This window comes from Lactuca sativa, chromosome 5 (assembly GCF_002870075.4).
Source record: "Lactuca sativa cultivar Salinas chromosome 5, Lsat_Salinas_v11, whole genome shotgun sequence".
Lineage (NCBI taxonomy): Eukaryota > Viridiplantae > Streptophyta > Magnoliopsida > Asterales > Asteraceae > Lactuca > Lactuca sativa.
This window is the reverse complement of record NC_056627.2, coordinates 300,772,247-300,792,994: the sequence shown is the minus strand read 5'-3', so window position 1 is coordinate 300,792,994 and position 20,748 is coordinate 300,772,247.

The following is a 20,748-nucleotide window of genomic DNA, read 5'->3' as shown; positions in this document are numbered from 1 at the left end:
TTATGGACCATGGGTCTATGCCCATTTGGTGAGGTGGGCCCAATTTAGTAAATTGGGCCAATAGTGGGCTTTGCTTCGGACTTTTGGTCTTTGGGCCATTAGTGGGCTTGAGAGCTTATCCAGTGATGGGCCTTTCATAATTTGATTGTGGGCTTTAGTCATGGGCCGGATTGAGATAAGGGTAAATTGGTCAATTTACCCTCGGAAGGGTATTGTGCTTAACCTAATGATTATTTTTGCTATGTTGGCTAGTTCGGGAGTTTCGGTGAGTCGGTGATTCAAGAATCTGCTTCTTTAGTTCAGAGTTTCGGCAGTGGCAAGGTGAGTTATCCTCACTATATCAACAGGGTCTAAGGCACCAAGGCCGGCCCTTTATCGGATTGAGATCCGGGTATTTGTTGTTATGTTATTGCTTTGATATGTTTGCTTCCTGGTAGCTAGGATGGTATATGTTAGAGACCTGGTTAAGGTCGGTATCCTGGTATGTAGGATGATGCTATGCTAGTGACCGGTTAGGTCGGTATCCTGGGTAGGATGATGATATGTTATGTGATCTGCTAGATCGGCTTGTTGACTGTGAATTGTTATATGATTGTATGTTTATGTGCACATGGTTGTTGGACTGGGGTTGGGTTGAGGCGGGTCCTGCTTTATGCTGTAGGCCGAGATACCCAGGGCGGACCGGTTGTCCCGAAGGCCCCGCGAGCGGTCCGGATAGGCTGTAGGCCCCAAGAGGGCGGACCAAACGTGCCGAGGCTCGAAGAGTGGACCAGGTCGACTGAAGGCCCAGTGCGGGCGGACCAGTCATACTGTAGACTCAGAGAGTGGACCAGGTGGATTGAAGGACCGGTGCGGGCGGACCAATCACACTGCAGACTCGATGTATATGGCTAGACTCAGAGGGTGGACCAGGTGGACTGTTGGCCGGTGCGGCGGACCAGTCACACAGTAGACCCGAAGTGCATGGCTGTTCTGTGTTCTGATATGATATGGTATGTTATGCGTGTATGGTATATGTGGTTGGTATTTTGGGGGTATCTCACTAAGCTTTTGGGCTTACAGTTGTGGTTTAATGTTTTTCAGGTTCTTCGGGAGACCGTGGCAAGGCAAAGGCGTGATCGTACCGCTCCTCATGATTATGTTTTATGATGTGATTCTGGGAAGACTCTGATAATAATTGTATTGAAAACCTTCTTGTAATAACATTAAGAAAATGGGTTGTTTTTGAAAAGTTAAAATTGGTTGAAATTTTATGGTCGTTACAAAAATATATCTAGTAACATAGGATCAAAAAGATGTTCATATGGAAATCATATTCAAAAAGATTGCTTGGATCTGTTTGGGTAAAAATATCGTGGGTTTAGAAAATTTTATCAAGACCACTCAAAACGAAAGAATATGATTTTGAATATCAATATATGGTACTGAAACAAGTGTTTCTTTAAAAACTTGAACTGAAAAGTTCACCGTCAATTCCTTGTAAGTTTAGAAATTTTGGGTTTCACTTTCATCATGGTCTCATGAATCCAAATCATAAACACAGAGTGTTTACATACTTATAACCTGGTTGGTGTCGACCAAAGATGTCTTGGGTATGTGTCATAGTGTGTGATCGTGAAAGAACTTTAGGTTGAAAAAGATTGGTTCAAGATTCGAAATGTACCTCTGCAATAATCGGGCCAAGTAGAAAACTCTTAAATCATTTGAGAAGAGTAAGGTAGCTCAGAGATTAATGAGGATATAGCCTAATTGGGAAGAATCCTCGGGATGAGAGACCCATTAAGGCTTCGAAAACTCATTGAGTCGAGGAGGCTTAGGTCAATACGATGCAGCATACTTCTAGGGACGCCTAACTAAATCATATATGTTGAAAATATACCTTTCCCTAAAGCTGCATAGCATGTATCATTAGAGACCTTTGCACTTTCGCTACATAAATAAAAAAAATAAATAAATAAATAAACAAGTTAACAAAACACAACAAAAGAAAATACTTTTGGCTTTTTGTTTTTGAAAGAAAATAACCAAAATAAAAAAATCTTTTTGATATTTTCTATTTTTGAATTGAAAGAACAAAGTTAAGAAATTTTTTTTTGTTGTTTTTAGGTTTTTATAATGAAAATAATACTAAACAATCGAAATAAAAGAACCTCACTAAACCTGCTAAAGTATCGAAAATATGTTGTTGAATCGGTCAGAGGACTCGTGAAAGTGAAGCATGTCGAACGTTGAATAATGAACAGTAACCTTTGAATGGATCATCAAAATTTTCGACATACAACAGCTTTATCACAAATTCGACACAGGAACTGCATTCGCATCAAACATACCCAATCTCAACAAAATTTGTAGAAAACTCTTTTCATCCAATGGTTTTGTAAAGATATTAGCAAGCTGATCTGTTTTCTTTACAAAGTAAACTTCAATGTTACCATCTTCGACATTATCTTTAATAAAGTGATAACGAAGTGCAATGTGTTTGGTCTTTGAATGTTGCACAGGATTATGGAAAACTCGAATGGCACTTTGAGAATCACAATATAAAGGAATCCTTTTCATGTTTATTGCATAATCTCTAAGCTAACTTTGAATCCATATGATTTGAGAAGTGTAAGCTACAACAGCAACATATTCAACCTCTGCTGTGGAAATCGAAACACATGTTTGTTTCTTTGATTACCAGCTCACAAGCTTCCCATCCAATAATTTATAACCTCCACTTGTTATTTTTCAATCAAACTGGAAACCACCCAAATCAGCATCTGAAAACGCTTGAATGAAAAATCTGGTTTTTGAAGGATACCACAAGCCCAACGAAAATGTGCCTTTGAGATAGCAAAAAATATTCTATGCAGCTGTAAGATGAGGCTCCCTAGGATTTAATTGGCACCTAGCACAATTGCATACATCAAACATAATATTAGGTCGACTAGCCGTTAGGTATAGTAACGAACCTATCATGCTTCGATACAATGTGAGGTCAATAGCTGGCTTATCTATCGAAGGACCAACTCTCGTGCCAACTTCCATCGTTACTCGCAACTTTGAGCTATTCGTCATTCCAAACTTTTCAAGCAGATTGCAAGTGTACTTTTCCTGATTAATGAAAATACCTTCTCTGCTTTGACGAATATTTAAACCCAAGAAATTGTTGATCTTCCCCATCATGCTCATCTCAAAATGACTCTTCATCATATTTTCAAACTCTTTTGACAAATTTGGTCAGTTGAACCAAAAATAATATCATCAACATAAATTTGAACAAGCATAAGATGATTCCCAACTTTCTTTCGAAAGAGAGTAGGATCAACAGATCCCTGTTTAAATTTCGATGATTTTAAGAAATTTGTAAAAGTAGCATACCAGGCATGTGGTGCTTGTTTAAGTCCATAAACAGCTATGTCTAAAACATAGCAATGATCAGGATATTGAGTACTTACAAAACCTGGGGTTGCTCAACATACACCGTTTCTTCGAGCACACCATTGAGAAATGCACACTTAACATTCATTTGATATACATTGAAATCCTTATGAGTTGCATAGGATAAAAAGATTCGAATAGCCTCGAGTCTTGTGACATGAGCGAAGGTTTCTTCATAATCTATACCTTCTTGTTACGAATCTCCTTTAACAACTAGCCTAGTCTTATCTCTCACAATATTACATTCTTTATTAGTTTTATTTTTGAAAATCCATTTAAGACCTATGATCGAAGTATCTTGAGGTTTTGGAACAAGCCTCCAAACCTTGTTTTGTTCCAACTCAGCCAATTTAGATTACATAGAAACAATCCATTCAGGATCTTCCATAACAATCTTAACTGACTTTGGTTTAATTTTCGAGATAAACACATTAAACATACAAAATTCTTGATGAGTATTGAGTACCTCATTCTTTGCATGAATTTGAGCTCTAGTCAATACTCCGGCATGTGGATCACCAAGAATTTGTTCTTGTGGATGACTTTGAGTCCATCTATCCATCGGAGGACATGTTGGATCAAAATCTAATGGTGCATCTTCGAACATTTTGTTATTTTCTTATCCTTCACCTGCCTTCGACATATTATCAGTCATATCATGAAAAACTTCAGGTGTATCATTTGAAATATTTGGCAAAGATCCATGTTGCTCCCCCTCAACAATTAGATCAATAATATGTTGCTTCCCCTCAACATTTTCAATTTCTTGATGTTGCACTTCTTTGAAAGTTTGCTCCCTCACAATGTCATTTGACGAACTCAAGTGCTTCCCCTCCACTTGATCATTGGGTAAAGCTGGCATACTTTTGATATGTTTTGGAGAATTTATTGATGAATTTAAGTCAGCAACATCTTGTGTAATATTCGAAATATTAGAATGTTTCGACGCTTCATGTACTTGATTATCATCAGCATGCATTTATGCATCAATAGCATTATCAGGAACACCAAAAATTAAATCATAATCAAAATCTAATGAATTCAAACTTTCGGTTTCATCATTTGATTCATTAATGATTGGTTTTTGTTCAAAACATTTTTTTACTCTTTTGACATAATAATCATCAAATGTGAGATTAAATGTTTCTTCAATTTTCCTGGTTCGCTTGTTGAGCACCCTGTATGCCAACAAATGATGAGGGTATCCAAAGAATATTCCTTCATCAGCCTTGGACTGAAATTTCGAAAGATTATCCTTAGGATTCATAATGAAGCATCTGCAACTAAAAACATGGAAAAAATTAATGTTTGGTTTTCGACGATTAATGTTTTCATATGGAGTGATATCAAATAGACGGTGAATAAAAGACCGATCTAAGTAAAACAAGTTGTCGAAACTGCTTCAGCCCAAAGATATTGTGGAAGATTCACATATGTCAACATCGTTCTCGCTGCTTCACAAAGAAAGCGATTTCTTCTTTCAACAACACAATTTTGCTGTAGTATGTAAGGAGAAGAAAAATTATGCGAAACTCCTTTGTTGTTAAGAACGAATCTAGGACTTTGTTCTTAAACTCTGAGCCATTATCACTCTTGATCTTGCAAACCCTTTTCTTCAGACTTAATTCGATGTGTTTGATGAAATCAATCATCACTTGAGCTGTTTCTGATTTTAAACGAAGAAAATATACCCAAGTAAACCTAGAAAAATCATCAACAATAACCAAAATGTAACTCTTTTTTTTAAGTGTTTCAACTGTGGAAGGACCAAAAAGGTCAATATGAAGAAGTTCCAAAGGTTCAATGATTTTCAAATCAATAACAATTGGATGCCCTTGTCTGTGTTGTTTTCCTAGTTCACAAGTTGCACACAAAGTATCATTATCAAATTTTAAAACTAGTAAACCACAAACAAGATCTTTTACCACCAGCTTATTCAAATTATTAAAATTTAAGAGAGAGAGTCTTCGATGCCATAGCCAACTTATGCTAGAAGAAGCTTTCGAAAGCAGAAAAACTGAAGGAACACCAACAATGGGTTTGATGTCAAGTGTAAACATATCACCTTTTCGTTTAGATTTCAGAAGAACTTCTTTTGTTTCTTATTTCGATATTACACTTCCTTTTTTGTCAAAAACAACTTGATTTCCAGTGCCTACAACGAAGTTGTGAAACACTTATCAAATTGTGTTGAAGACCTTCGACATAAGCAACCTTGTTAACTGTAAACTTGCCATCTGTCACCTTACCATATCCTTTAACCTTGCATTTGTTATTGCTTCCAAACTTTACTACACTTGCATTTTCCAAACTTCAAAAGTCTCTCAGCTTTTCCTTTTTTCCAGTCATGTGATGAGAGCAACCACTATCGATATTCCATTTATCATCATATTGCTCGTCACTCAAGACTTGCAATGTAACACTCTAAAAATTCCAACCTATTTAAACTTTTCAAAAACAACCCAATTTCATAAAGTTATTACAAAAAGGTTTTGAATACATTTATTATCAGAGTATTTCCCAGAAACCACAACGTAAACACATAAAAACTCGAGGAGCAGTACGATCATGTCTTTGCCTTGCCACGGTCTCCTGAAGTACCTAAAACATTTAAACCACAACTGTAAGCCCGAAAGCTTAGTGAGATACCCCCAAAATACCAACGCCATACAAACATAACCATATCATATAATCGATACAGAACAGCCATGCACTTCGGGTCTACTGTGTGACTGGTCTGCTGCACCGGCCTACAGTCCACCTGGTCCACCCTCCGAGTCTAGCCATATACATCGAGTCTACAGTGTGATTGGTCCGCCCGCACCGGACCTTCAATCCACCTGGTCCACTCTCTGGGTCTACAGTATGACTGGTTCGCTCGCACCGGGCCTTCAGTCGGCGTGGTCCACTCTCCGAGCCTCGGCACGTCTGGTCCGCCCTCGTGGGGCCTACAGCCTATCCGGACCGCTCGTTGGGTCTGCGGGATAACCGGTCCGCCCTGGGTATGTTGGCCTATAGCACAAAGCAGGACCCTCCTCAACCCAACTCCAGCCTAACAACCATGTGCACATAAATATACAATCATATAACAATACGCATCCAACCAAACCGATCTAGCAGATCACATAACATAACATCATCATAACCAGGGTACCAACCTAACCGGTCACTAGCATAGCATCATCCTATATACCAAGATACCGAACTTAACCAGGTCTCTAACATATACCATCCTAACTACCAGGATGTAAACATAGCAAAGCAATAACATAACAACAACACCCGGATTACAATCCAATAAAGGGCCGGCCTTGGTGCCTTTGACCCTGTTGATATAGTGAGGATAACTCACCACGCAACTGCCGACTGAAAAGATAAGACCGAGCTACTCCGACCACTGACACAATCTCCACCACTAGCCAACACCAAACCACTGAACTCAAAATAAATGCCAACAATTACCAAAATACCCCTGGAAGTCAACTGGTCAACTCTTGGTCAAAGTCAAAGTCCTCAGTCAAAGTCAACCTTCCTGACTGACTCTACTCGCCGAGTCAACCCGCTGACTCGTCGAGTCCCTATACTCAGAACTTCCCAATCCATGACTCAACTCGCCGAGTCGCCCCAAGACTCGCCGAGTCCAACAAACTCTGAGTCCTTTCTCACTCAACTCACCGAGTCGTCCCTCGACTCAATGATTCACAGCTCAACCCAAAAAGGTTAGGACTCAACGACCAAACTCGCCGAGTCCAAGAACAGACTCGTCGAGTCCAAGGCAACATTCAACATACTCGCCGAGTTGTTCTTCCAACTCGTCGAGTTCCTGCCCATCTTCATCCAACTCGCCGAGTTCACCCATGTGACTCGTCGAGTACCTCTAGTTCTCAATCCATACAGAGGCTTTCCAGGCCATGCAGGGGCTCCAATCCATAGATCTACTCTCCTAAAAGCCACCCATCACGTAAAGTGGCAAACTTTATGTAAATACAAAGAGATCTAAGCCATACCCACTCTAGGCTAGGGTTTGGGACAAGAAAGCTTCACCCACAACTCAAGAACGGGGACTTTATGATCTTCTGGACCATCTCAAGTCTAGATCTGAGGTAGCAACCTCAGATCCAACCTCCAAACCCAAAATAACTCTAGGAATGCCCCAAAACTCAAGCAACAAAGGATCAAGGAGCTTAAGCAATAGATTATTACCTCAAAAGAAAGCTCCAACTGAAGAATGAACCAAATCTCTGCAAAGCCCCTTGCTCCAATCTTCTTGCTCTTCAATTTCCTTCCAAGATTCCCTCCTCCAAGGCTTTAATCTCTCACCAAGGAAAGCTCACACGAATCTAGGGTTTCTGGAACTCAAAGGGAAGGTAAAGAGGCTGGGGAAGAGGTGTTATGTTCTTTATATAGGGCACAACTCCTGGGATTAAGGTTTTCTCCATACAGCACCAACTCACCGAGTCCACCTATGCGACTCGCCGAGTTGGTCACTTAACACGCGACCCGAAATGTGACTCGACTTGCCGAGTCTACCCCATCGACTCGCCGAGTCGACCTTCTTATTTACACTTTAGCCCTTCAACTATGCTTCTGAATTTTCGAAATGTTACAATTCTCCCCCACTTAAATTAGGCTTCGTCCTCGAAGCGTACTGCTGCATACACTTCAGAACAAACTCTCGCACTGTGGACTCTGACTTCCCAATCAACTCAGGTTCTTCCAAACACTGCTATCAAACCCCTATAAAGACCAACTCTTTCTCACAGAGTCATGACAACTACTTCATGCCGGCCACCGGCTTCTTTCCTTGCTAAAAACCCTCCTTAACCAAAGATCACCCGAGGATACATTCACCACCCCAGATCACAACCATCACTCGCCCTTCACAAAACTAGGCACCACCTTGAACCATCGGGTCCTGACCCGGTACCAAACTGCCATCCCTTTCCTTGACTAGCATAACCTTTATCGAATTCATTTCTGGGACTCATCCCGCTTCCACTCCAAATCCAACTCTTTTCTTTCCACGCTAACAGGATGACACATCCTTCAGCTCCTGAGCAACTCCCATGAGCTCTCCTCTGCAATCACATACACATGTTGAACCTGCTCTAACAACCTCAGGCTGGAAAACCCGACACACTGACGATACCTCCAAACATCCTTCAGGATGAATTACCGCTATATACACAACCTCCTAATCACAACCATACTGAAAATCCATGGCTCCATCCTTGCCTCCCTTCCGAACTCCTATGGTTCTATACCACCGGGAATTCATCCGCAACCTCGACAGACACCCAATCCGGATGCACTTGCATACCGCTGGTATCATTACAGTTCTCAGCAACCATAATTGTAATACTCTCAATCATCCATTCTCACTACTGCTTTCCACTTCCATGAACTAATACTCCCTCTCGGAGTTACATATCTTTCCCTTTCCTTATCCAAGGAAATCTATTTGCTAACCTTGCCACTTTAGACAAGTGCCACATTGTACACACCCCACTCTACACTATCCCTTGTAGAGTAACCGTTACTTCGTGCATCGTACATGCTCTGAATCTGCTCGCAAGGACTCTCGAGTCCATGCACTGCTTTCCACTAACTTGATCAACATTTAGGGCCAGCCCATATCAATCATCATTCCCTTGCGACGCATTTCCTCATTCTCCTCATATCGATCCACTAACACGTACAGAGTCTTCAGTATGTCTGGACCGCCCCTCCAGGCCTTCAGCCTATCTGGACCACTCTCGGAACCTTCAGCATGTCTGGACTGCCTCTCTGGGCCTTCAGCCTGTCTGGACCGTTCTTAGAACCATCAGCATGTTTGGACCGCCTCTCTGGGCCTTCAGCCTGTCTGGACCGTTCTCCCGAGCCTTCGACCTGACTGGTACACCTTCTGGCCTTCAGTCTTCCCGGTCTGCTCAACTATCATACATCATTCTAACTACCCTTCCCGGGAGTCCTTCCCATTCATACTGTTCTATCCCCTTAGGGGGTTCCAAACTCTCGTTCCGATCCTGGAATCTTTTCCATGGCCTAAACCCAGGCCTATCATTAAACACTATCTTTCCTGAATCCATGGTCGGCTCCGTGCCCCCACTAGTCTGCCACTTACTCATACCAGCCCACACTCCTGGCTAACTGAAACACCGTTGACTTCCAATCAGCTAATCAACCTCAAATATTTGTCGATCCTCCTGGGAATTTTCCAATTCTCCCCAATTAGAGCACTAACTACCGACCACCAGTGACCCAACCGGCGTTGCGCACCTCGAACTCTAAGGGAGTTCGACTCCCTGCTGACACTTCTCAAAACACAATTGCTATACTTGACAACAAGATAAATCAACCAAATCTGACCATCAATCCCTTGGATGCTAAATGAATTCAACCCCTAACTACCGACCCCTCAATAATACCATAAACCCGAAAGATCGAACGAATACAATGCCATAAATTATGCAAACAAGGCTAGCAGATATAATACTCCATAACAACCATAAGATAAAAAGATATCAAGAAGGAAACATACCCGCAGCTGCATCCGGCTCTGCCCTGACCTCCTTTTCTATAAGCTGAAAAGCACGCCCCTGAGCCCTCGGGGGCTCTGCTCCACCCTGAACTCCACCCGAAATCCTCGAAGTGGCCGGTGCTGGAGCCTGCACCGGTCCTGCAGCAAGTTGTGGACAGTTGGCCCTCATGTGACCAACCTGATGACACTGATAACAAATCCTCATATCCTGAACTGGGGCTGACTGACGGCAATCCCTCGCATAATGCCCCTCTCTCCCGCACTTGTGGTACGCACCACCGGACCTACAAACTCCAGTGTGACCCTTCCCGCACTTCCCACAAGTGCGGCTGCTCTGATCTCCCAACCTATAATCAACGGTCTTGGACCGTTTCGGCGCCGGCTGCGACTGTGTTGGGGCCTGCCTCTGCTCTCTCAACTGTAACTCAATCTCCAACTCACGCCGCCGAGCGGCCTCCTGCAATTCCAGCAAGGTCTTGCACCTCTGCGTAGACACAAACTGCCTGATATCCCTCTTGAGCATACTCAGATATCGGGACATCTGAGCCTGCTTCGAAGCAAACTCTGGGCAAAACATTTCCCTCTCATTGAACATTCTGGTGATCTCCGTCACCGACTCCGAATCCTGCTTTAGCTCCAGGAACTCCTGAGCCAGCCTCTCCCTCCCAACCCGTGGAACATAACAGGTATTGAACATCTCCCGGAACTGATCCCATGAAACCGCAACCCTCTGCGCATCCGAATATGACCCCGTGGTCAATCTCCACCAATCCTTCACCCCGAGCCTCAACAGGTTCAGAGCACACCTCACTCTCTGATCAGCAGGGCATGAACACGTGAAGAAACACCCCTCCACGTCTGACAACCATCTCATAGCAACAATCGGGTCCTGAACTCCATCGAAGGTAGGGGGCTTCATATTATCGAAGTCCTAATACTGAAAACCTCTACCGGCTCCTCCCCTGCCGCTGCTACAGCCGTCGTAGCCGCCGCGGCAGCCGTCTCTCTAAGAGCTGCATAGCGCTCATCAAAATACTTGATTGACCCAAACAATTCCGGCAACTCGGCACGGAACAACGCAGCAACCTCATCATGCAGGATCTCACGAATCCTAGCATCCAACTCGCCTGTGCTCATCTGACCAATAACCTCGGGCGGTACTGACCCACCCTAACCGCCCTCTCCTGCTCCCGATCCTGATCTGGATCCGCTCCCAACATGCCTCGTAACCACCATATTGAAATTACCACAAAACATCAGACGCTTCTTACTAACCCAAGAACCGACTCTCGACCCAACCCTAGGGGTTGTGACTTCCTTGATACACATATGGATCCTGTGCTTTCGGTAGTACGGGCCCATACTACCTTCCACACCTACCCATATTTATATCAAGTATCACCACAACGCCCAAGTGAAGAACAGGCATAACAAGCACTCAACCCTCACTCCTAGAGGAACACTAGAAATCTCATACAGAAGGAAACCCTAGGCTAGCAGGCATCATAAATCAGGCAACTCTATCATGCAATTCCTGAAGATCCCTAGCCTAGTACTAGCATGTTGTTCTATCATATCTCATAAACAAATAAATTGTATGGTATTTTGGGGTTACTTACTGGCTCCGGCTGATCGTACCTCTGCGTCCTCCTTTACTTATTTTTGAAAACCCTTTTTAAATTCTCTTTTGAAAACTCTCCTTGATTTGAGACTGGATTCACATGAATGGTCCTCCAATTCACTCAAACCAAGGCTCTGATACCAACTTGTAACACTCTAAAAATTCCAACCTATTTAAACTTTTCAAAAACAACCCAATTTCATAAAGTTATTACAAAAAGGTTTTCAATACAATTATTATCAGAGTGTTTCCCAGAAACCACATCGTAAACACATAAAAACTCGAGGAGCAGTACGATCATGCCTATGCCTTACCACGGTCTCCTGAAGTACCTAAAACATTTAAACAACAACTGTAAGCCCGAAAGCTTAGTGAGATACCCCCAAAATACCAACGCCATACAAACATAACCATATCATATAATCGATACAGAACAGCCATGCACTTCGGGTCTACTGTGTGACTGGTTCGCCGCACCGGCCTACAGTCCACCTGGTCCACCCTCCAAGTCTAGCCATATACATCGAGTCTACAGTGTGATTGGTTTGCCCGCACCAGGCCTTCAATCCACCTGGTCCACTCTCTGAGTCTACAGTATGACTGGTCCGCCCACACCGGGCCTTCAGTCGGCCTGGTCCACTCTCCGAGCCTCGGCACGTCTGGTCCGCCCTCGTGGGGCTACAGCCTATCCGGACAGCTCATTGGGCCTGCGGGATAACTGGTCTGCCATGGGTATGTTGGCCTACAGCACAAAGCAGGACCCTCCTCAACCCAACTCCAGCCCAACAACCATGTGCACATAAATATACAATCATATAACAATATGCATCCAACCAAACCGATCTAGCAGATCACATAACATAACATCATCATAACCAGGATACCGACCTAACCGGTCACTAGCATAGCATCATCCTATATACCAGGATACCGACCTTAACCAGGTCTCTAACATATACCATCCTAACTACCATGATGTAAGCATAGCAAAGCAATAACATAACAACAACACCCGGATTACAATCCGATAAAGGGCCGGCCTTGGTGCCCTAGACCCTGTTGATATAGTGAGGATAACTCACCACGCAACTGCCGACTGAAAAGATAAGACCGAGCTACTCCAACCACTGACACGATCTCCACCACTAGCCAACACCAAACCACTGAACTCAAAATAAATGCCAACAATTACCAAAATACCCCTGTAAGTCAACTGGTCAACTCTTGGTCAAAGTCAAAGTCCTTAGTCAAAGTCAACCTCCATGACTGACTCTACTCGCCGAGTCAACCCGCTGACTCGTCGAGTCCCTATACTCAGAACTTCCCAATCCACGACTTAACTCGCCGAGTCGCCCCAAGACTCGCCGAGTCCAACAAACTCTGAGTCGTTTCTCACTCAACTCACCGAGTCGTCCCTCGACTCACTAATTCACAGCTCAACCCAAAAAGGTTAGGACTCAACGACTCGTCGAGTTCACCCATGTGACTCGTCAAGTACCTCTAGCTCTCAATCAATACAGAGGCTTTCCAGGCCATGCAGGGGCTCCAATCCATAGATCTACTCTCCTACAAGCCACCCATCACGTAAAGTGGCAAATTTTACGTGAATCCAAAGAGATCTAAGCCATACACACTCTAGGCTAGGGTCTGGGACAAGAAAGCTTCACCCACAACTCAAGAACGGGGACTTTATGATCTTCTGGACCATCTCAAGTCCAGATCGGAGGTAGCAACCTCAGATCCAACCTCCAAACCCGAAATAACTCTAGGAATGCCCCAAAACTCAAGCAACAAAGGATCAAGGAGCTTAAGCAATAGATTATTACCTCAAAAGAAAGCTCCAACTGAAGAATGAACCAAATCTCTGCAAAGCCCCTTGCTCCAATCTTCTTGCTCTTCAATTTCCTTCCAAGATTCCCTCCTCCAATGCTTTAATCTCTCACCAAGGAAAGCTCACACGAATCTAGGGTTTCTGGAACTCAAAGGGAAGGTAAAGAAGCTGGGGAAGAGGTGTTATGTTCTTTATATAGGGCACAACTCCCAGGATTAGGGTTTTCTCCATACAGCACCAACTCGCTGAGTCCACCTATGCGACTCGCCGAGTTGGTCACTTAACACGCGACTCGACTCGCCGAGTCGACCTTCTTATTTACACTTTAGCCCTTCAACTATGCTTCTGAATTTTCGGGATGTTACATGCAATCAATAAAAGAATTTAGGTCCCTAAGGTTGTTTGGGTCCTTGGTTATTAGAACAAACTGCATGATGAAACGAAGACCCTAAAATCCAATTTCGAAATTTTGATTTTAAACTATCAATCAAGTCCACTTCGTTAAATAAAAGTACAGAAGTGTAATCATTCGAGAGTTTAGAATCAACATTAACTTTCGCCTCTTTCTTCTGAGTTCGTTTCTCACTGACTTTTTCTTTCGGAATAGCTCTCCATTGTTGAACAGTAGGATTTCATTCTTTGGATGACGAACTTCCATGAGAAGATTCATTCAAATACTTCTCATAAGCATCCTTGATCTATTCTTGAGAAAATTTCCTGGATTGAAAATTTTTCCTTTTCCTTCTAACCAGTGATTGATATTCTTCACATCAGTTTTCCTTTGACATATGAAGCTTTATGTGTTTGTTTCAAAGGCGGGTTTGGAAAATGAGGTTGTTCTGGCTTAAACTATTCTTTTCGTTTCTCTTGAACTTCCAACTTAACAAAATTTCTTGTTAGCAATCTAGTTGAAACATGTTTGAAAATGATTTTGATAACCAGCATTTGTTCTTGCAAAGACTTTTTATGTATTCAAAAATCTATTTTGATGTGAAACACGATGATAATTCTTCTGTCCATTTGATTGAAAACCATTTCTTTGAAAATTGTTTTGTGAAAACCTTTTGTTTTGAAAATTATGAACAAAGTTCTTTGATTATTGGTGTTTCATATAATTGTCATGATAAGAAATTTGAACATTTGATGTTTGATTGAAATTCAAAACTTTTGCTTTCGTTTTTAAAAAAAATCTTTTTGTGACTGAGTGGGTTTTGAAATTGAATTGTTTTGAACATTAAATGAATTTTGAGTTTTTGTCTTAACATGATCAGTCTTTTTCGGTTTAGACATTTTTGTTAAAGTGTGTTGTTTCTTTTTAGCTTCAAAATTCTACCAATAATCTTTCTTTCGAGCTCTGTTCATTGAAATTCCATTTTCTTTAGACATCTTTTGAATATCTTCTTTTGAACATTGAGCATTTTGAGATGGTTTTTTAAAAACATTGGCATTCGTTTGTTGTTCAACCTTTGATTTTTCTGTTTTAACAACCCAAGTTCGACTTGGTTTTTCTCTTTGAAAAGTGTATAAGTTCTTGGTGAGATTATTTTCTACAGTACTTTGATTAGAGAAAAATCCTTCTTTCGAAACTTTCTTGTTATCTTCTTCAACAATTTTATTAACTTCAGGTTTAACATTCTCTCCATTTCTAGTTGTGACAAATACTTGATTTGGAAAGATGACATTATTAGTGCACTTGCAATTCAGATAAGCAACAGAATTTGGTTCAAGATAATGAGAACCCTTTTCTTTCAGGATTTTGTCAAATTTCTCTATTTCTTCGTAGACCTGATCAACAACAACTCGAGGAATGGTTGTTTCATTCGAAACTTCTTCATCATCATCACTATGTGTTTGACTTTCTCTGATAGTCACATAGTCAGAATCATGAACTTTCGAAGTAAAGGGTTGGTCTTTGTCAACTTTAACCGAAGAATCACAACATTTTCTTTACCCTTAGCTAAATATTGGACATTAATGACAGAAAATTGAGAGCATTCAACAACTTCGTCTTCTTCAATTTCAGTGATATTGTTAAAATCATCTTCAATGTCAGCAAAATTGTTTTGGGATTCAGATGTCGAATTCTCAGTTCTTTTTAAAATCCTGATTGGTTCAGTTTTGGTCAAGGTCTCATTCACAATTTTAACTAATTCATTTGCATCCAAACGTTTATCAATTTTCACTATATCATAAGCATATGAATCATTTGGGACTTTGTCATATTCTAATATTTTCTTTTCACATTCATAGGAAGTTGAATCTATTTTCTCCCTTTCGAAAGCTAAAAAGGGCAAAAGTTTCCTATGATGTTCTTTGTTAATATCTGGTGAATGATGTAAAGTAGTTAATTTGGCATACAATCTCTTAGCAGTGTTACAGTAGATGTTACTTTGTTTATGTAACTCTTTATTAATAGACCTAATATCATCACGATTTGCCATTACATTAGTCAACTAAAAATCTAATAATTGATCTATCATGGTATTCTTGGTCTCCAATATCCTCTAAGTTTCTAAGAGTTGTGTATTGAACTTTTTGGCATCATTACTAGCAGAAATAACCAGATTATTAACATAAGTAATAGCATCATCAAACTCAGTTAATATCGAATTATATGCAATAGAGGGAATATTAAAAGAATGAAGAAGAATACGAACCTTCAAAGTCATTGGTGTTTTTTCAGCATTGGTAGATACAAAATAGCTTCCTGTGACTTTTTCTTCTTCCACTTTCTCATAGCTTGCGAACATAGCTCCATGAGAAGGATTTCACATTTCTTCATCATCAGATCCGGACGACCAAATCCGATATGTTCCCTCTTCTTCATCCCCTTTCACAACAAGGGATACTCATTTCGTTTTTGCTCTTACTTCCTCTAACCTCTCTGAATAATAAGCTTCATCCTTGACTCTGTTTTTCTTTTCATATTTCTTTCGCAACATGCAATCATTTTCCATGTGATTTGCTCCACTACAGTAATGACAACCAATTCAAGAATCACCTTTGAGTTTTTTTCTCCACCTTCACCGCTGCACCATTTATTTCCTTCTTCTTAATCTTCTTCTCTTCATTTATCTTCCTAGAAAAGGCTCCATTCGCTTCACCTTCTCTTGACATCGCATTAAAAGGCTTTTTCTAAAACTTCTTCACTCGATTGTTTGAATAAAACGCAACAGCTTCGTCATCAGATTTGACGATCAAACCTTCATCTTCCGAATGCTCCTTCTCAGCTACTTCTTTCTCAATCTCTATTCCAGACACTTTTGACACAAGAGCAAGAGGACCACCCAGACTAATCCTCATTTCTTCAGCTATCTCATTCACTTCTGATTTATGTGCTTTCAACACATTGTAGAGATCCTTCAATGAAAATTAGTCAAAAATTTGTTGAGTCTTTACCATAAGACTGACATTTCACCACTCTTTTCGAATCCCCATGATGAATGCTATATTGAACTCCATTGTTGACCTTGTGATTCCATATCTGTTGCACTTGTATATGAGTTCATTCAGACGGTCATAATATAATTCAATGGATTCTCCTTCTTTCTGCTTAAACTTTCTTAACTCCAACAGACATTGTTTGACTGAACTGATTTTTGTTTTCTCACTGCCCTGGTACTTCTCCTTCAAGGTGTTCCAGATCTCCTTTGAAGTTTTGCAGCTACAAACATAATTGTATATAACTGGTGGAAGAGCACCACGGTGTTCTCGCATACATTTTCTTTTCATTTTTCAGCAATTTTCAGTTTGTTCATTAACATTTGAATTTGTAGCAGAAGTTCCAACACTTCGAACAGCTGAAGGAGGATGAACATCATCAGTGATGCATTTCCAGAGTTCCTCATCAATTCCATTCAAGTAGTCCTCCATACGGCCAGCCCATTGATTGTAATACTCAGGAATCCATATAGGAATCTTTGTCGATGATCCTAGAAGATGAGAAAAAGAGGTCATGGTGTTCATGTTAAAGTTCGACATTGTTGTACGGAAGGTTTTTGAGAAAAGCTTCAGGAATTTGAAAATTAATTGATGAATCAACCAGAAATCAGAAATCGAACACTCGATTAAACAATCTAAACGCATAATCAAATCACTACTAAAGATCTAATAAAATTTTCATAATCAAAAGTGCATAAACTTTTGAATTTAGAACAAGACTTAAAATACTTTTGAAACTAGAGAAAATCAGATCAATGCATAATGATTCCTGCTCTGATATCAAATGTAGTGTAGATTGAATCAAGTTTGAAATACAAATTAGAGTAAAGAAAAGATTTAGAACACAATCTAAATATAATCTGGTTGGCTCAATATATTGCTTTCACGGAGTACGTAGAGGAAATAGAGAATACAAGTTGTTCTTCAAAAGCTCTATCTAACTCTAGTACTCATCCTATATTTATAGGGATCAAGAAAGCATACAATAAATATAAGGGACTAGACATTACAATTTTGAAACATAAATTCCCTTACAATAAACTAACATACTGACATTCGACAATCGGAATGACTTAGAAAGTTTCAACACCTCACAATAATATTCGACCCTAACAAAGTTTTTAATTGTTTTTATACAGTGAGGGCATTCTATAATTGAAGTGTGAGGTAGGGATCGGATATAGGAATGAAAGCTTACTAATAAAAATTGGAAAAAAAATGACTAGGATTTTTAACAAAAAAAATTATTAGAAAGATTTGAAATAATAATCTAAAATAGAATCAGTTTTTCTTGAGGGCAAACAAAAGATAAGTGTGGGGTATTTTGATATGGCCTTATTTAACTATAATTTTAGGCCATTATCTTAATATATTTGATTAAAATATTATATTTTTAGATATATGACAATTAATATGCTTGAAAATGTTCAATTACAGTTAAAATGGGAGTTGTGATGCAAAAGGAGGAGAACGAAGCTGAAAAAGACACAAAAAGGATGTTGCTAGAAGCTTGACCCCTCGTCAGTATTTTGGCCATATCCCATGACTCGTAACTCCAATTGATGAGATTGAAAATGTGCTGAAAACTAGACACAATTTCGGACAACTTTCATGTTTTGAGAAAATGTTGATTCTCGATAACCACTACATGGTGATCACACCAAGACGTGGTGAATGGAATCTTCATGATTTTTTACGCTAACTTGGAGAATACGGGATATACTCTAGTACCATGTCGCGGTGGAGGTCAACCACGATGTGGTGGCCAAATTTTGGTAATTATATATATATATATATATATATATATATATATATATATATATATATATATATATATATATATATATTAGACATTAGATCGATTCTAGAAGGTAGAGGCCTTAGGGCTACAATTTTTACTTCGTTTTTGACGTCCTAAAACCCTTTGGGGTTGATTTTGAAGCTAGAGAGTCGATAAGAGCAAGGATTTGAAGATTCAAGCGCTATTGTATCGAGATTTCACTTCGGGTTAGCTTGATGATCATGTCTCGCAATCGTTTGGTAATGCTTTCTACTTTATTTTACTGAATATGGTGTAAAAGCCTTTACTTTCACTAGATATTGATGAACCCTTGTTTATATGCTTTGATTTCATTAGTATGATTAACTGAATTTGGTTTTTACTTGTGTTCAATTGATTGTTTTACCTTTCATGTTAAAGTTATGATTTTTATTGTTTATTTCTGAGTATTATTAGGATTAGATGATCATTCTATCTTGATGTAATTGAATCATATGAATCTATGATCATTAGTTTTGTATGACTGGGACTTTGATCATAAGCCTAGGATTAGATAATATTAATCGGCGACTTTGATTGTGTTAGATAGAATTAGATATCCATGCTATGTTTAGATCGATTGTCATGATCATTGACGAGAAATCACTAGATCTTATCATTCATAGTTCGAATATATTTAATTAATAATGTTTTCAATAATTGCATGATCATTGTGTTAGTTGTTCATTAATTATTAGTATTAGAAAATCCGATCAAGATAACAAGTAATATTACAATTTGGTAATCAACTCGTTAATCCATTGCACTTCTAATAAATCTAACATAAAAACTTGGGGAATTCGAATTCTAGTGGAATTACTTCTTATCTGTTGTTTCTAATTGATTCTCTACTTTCGTTTGTTTTTAGTTAGATCAAGTTTAGTTGTTTTGAACAAAAACCCCATCTTTACTTTTCATAGTTATTAATTTAATTAGCATGTGAATCATTTGATCTAAACCATCACGTTCTCTGTGTTCGACACCCTTTCTTACCTTAAATTATATTACTTCACGACTAGGTACACTGCCTATTTGTGTTTAAGACTAGTTGAGATTAGATAGGATTTTATAAATAAAAAACTAGTGCACATAAAACACAATCAATATGACATAAACCCTAAAACTTTGTGGGTCGGGGCTGCACCAGCTACCACGTTGTGGCTATACATTGCCACGTCGTGGAAGGCATCTAAAAATACGTGCATGAAACTTTCATGCCACACTGTGGCCGTCTATACTCCACGCCCTGGCACTCAGTCTTTCTCACGAATCCTTCCTTTGATTCTTTCAAGCTCTCGGCTGACCTACACAATAAAACATGTGTTACAGGACGGATCATGTAACAAAGGAACAAATCATCTTAAAGGGGGCATGGAGCACCTGGGAAAGGAATGGAGCATCTTGGAGCATGGATGTGCCATCCATGATGAAGATGCACCACTTAGAATGTTGGATGCGCCATTTAGGAAGAGGGTGTGCCACCTATAGACAAGGTGTGCCACTTTGGAATCAAGATGTGTCATCAAGAAGGAGGTTGTGCCATCTTGAAGGGGGATGCACCAGCATAGAGGAACATGCGCCACAATTGAGGAGGGTGCACCATCTTGAAGGAAGATGTGCCATCTTAAAGGAGGATGTGCCATATTGAAGGTGGATGCGTCATCCTAGAACAAGGTGTGTGACTTTGGTGTGCCATGGTGTACTCTGGAGTATTAATGTTCTGTTGACGTGTTGTTGAAGCATGGATGTGCCACTAATGATCATGATGCACCACTAGGGCATCATGATGTGTCATTAGGTGGCTTGATGTGCCACATATGTTCCTAGTGTGCCACATGTGTTCCTGATGTGCCATGACATCCCTTTATGTGCCACTTATACTATAATGTACACTATGATTCTCAAGATTGTCCATGGATGCTCAAAAGTTGAAGATGCTCAAGGACATGCATAAGAGGTGTCACTCCATGGCACATGATGTGCCGTCATGGCACCTCAATGACGTGTCATGCACTAGAAGTGTCACAAATTAACAGGAGGTGACACTCAATGACACCTGATGTGCCAGTGGT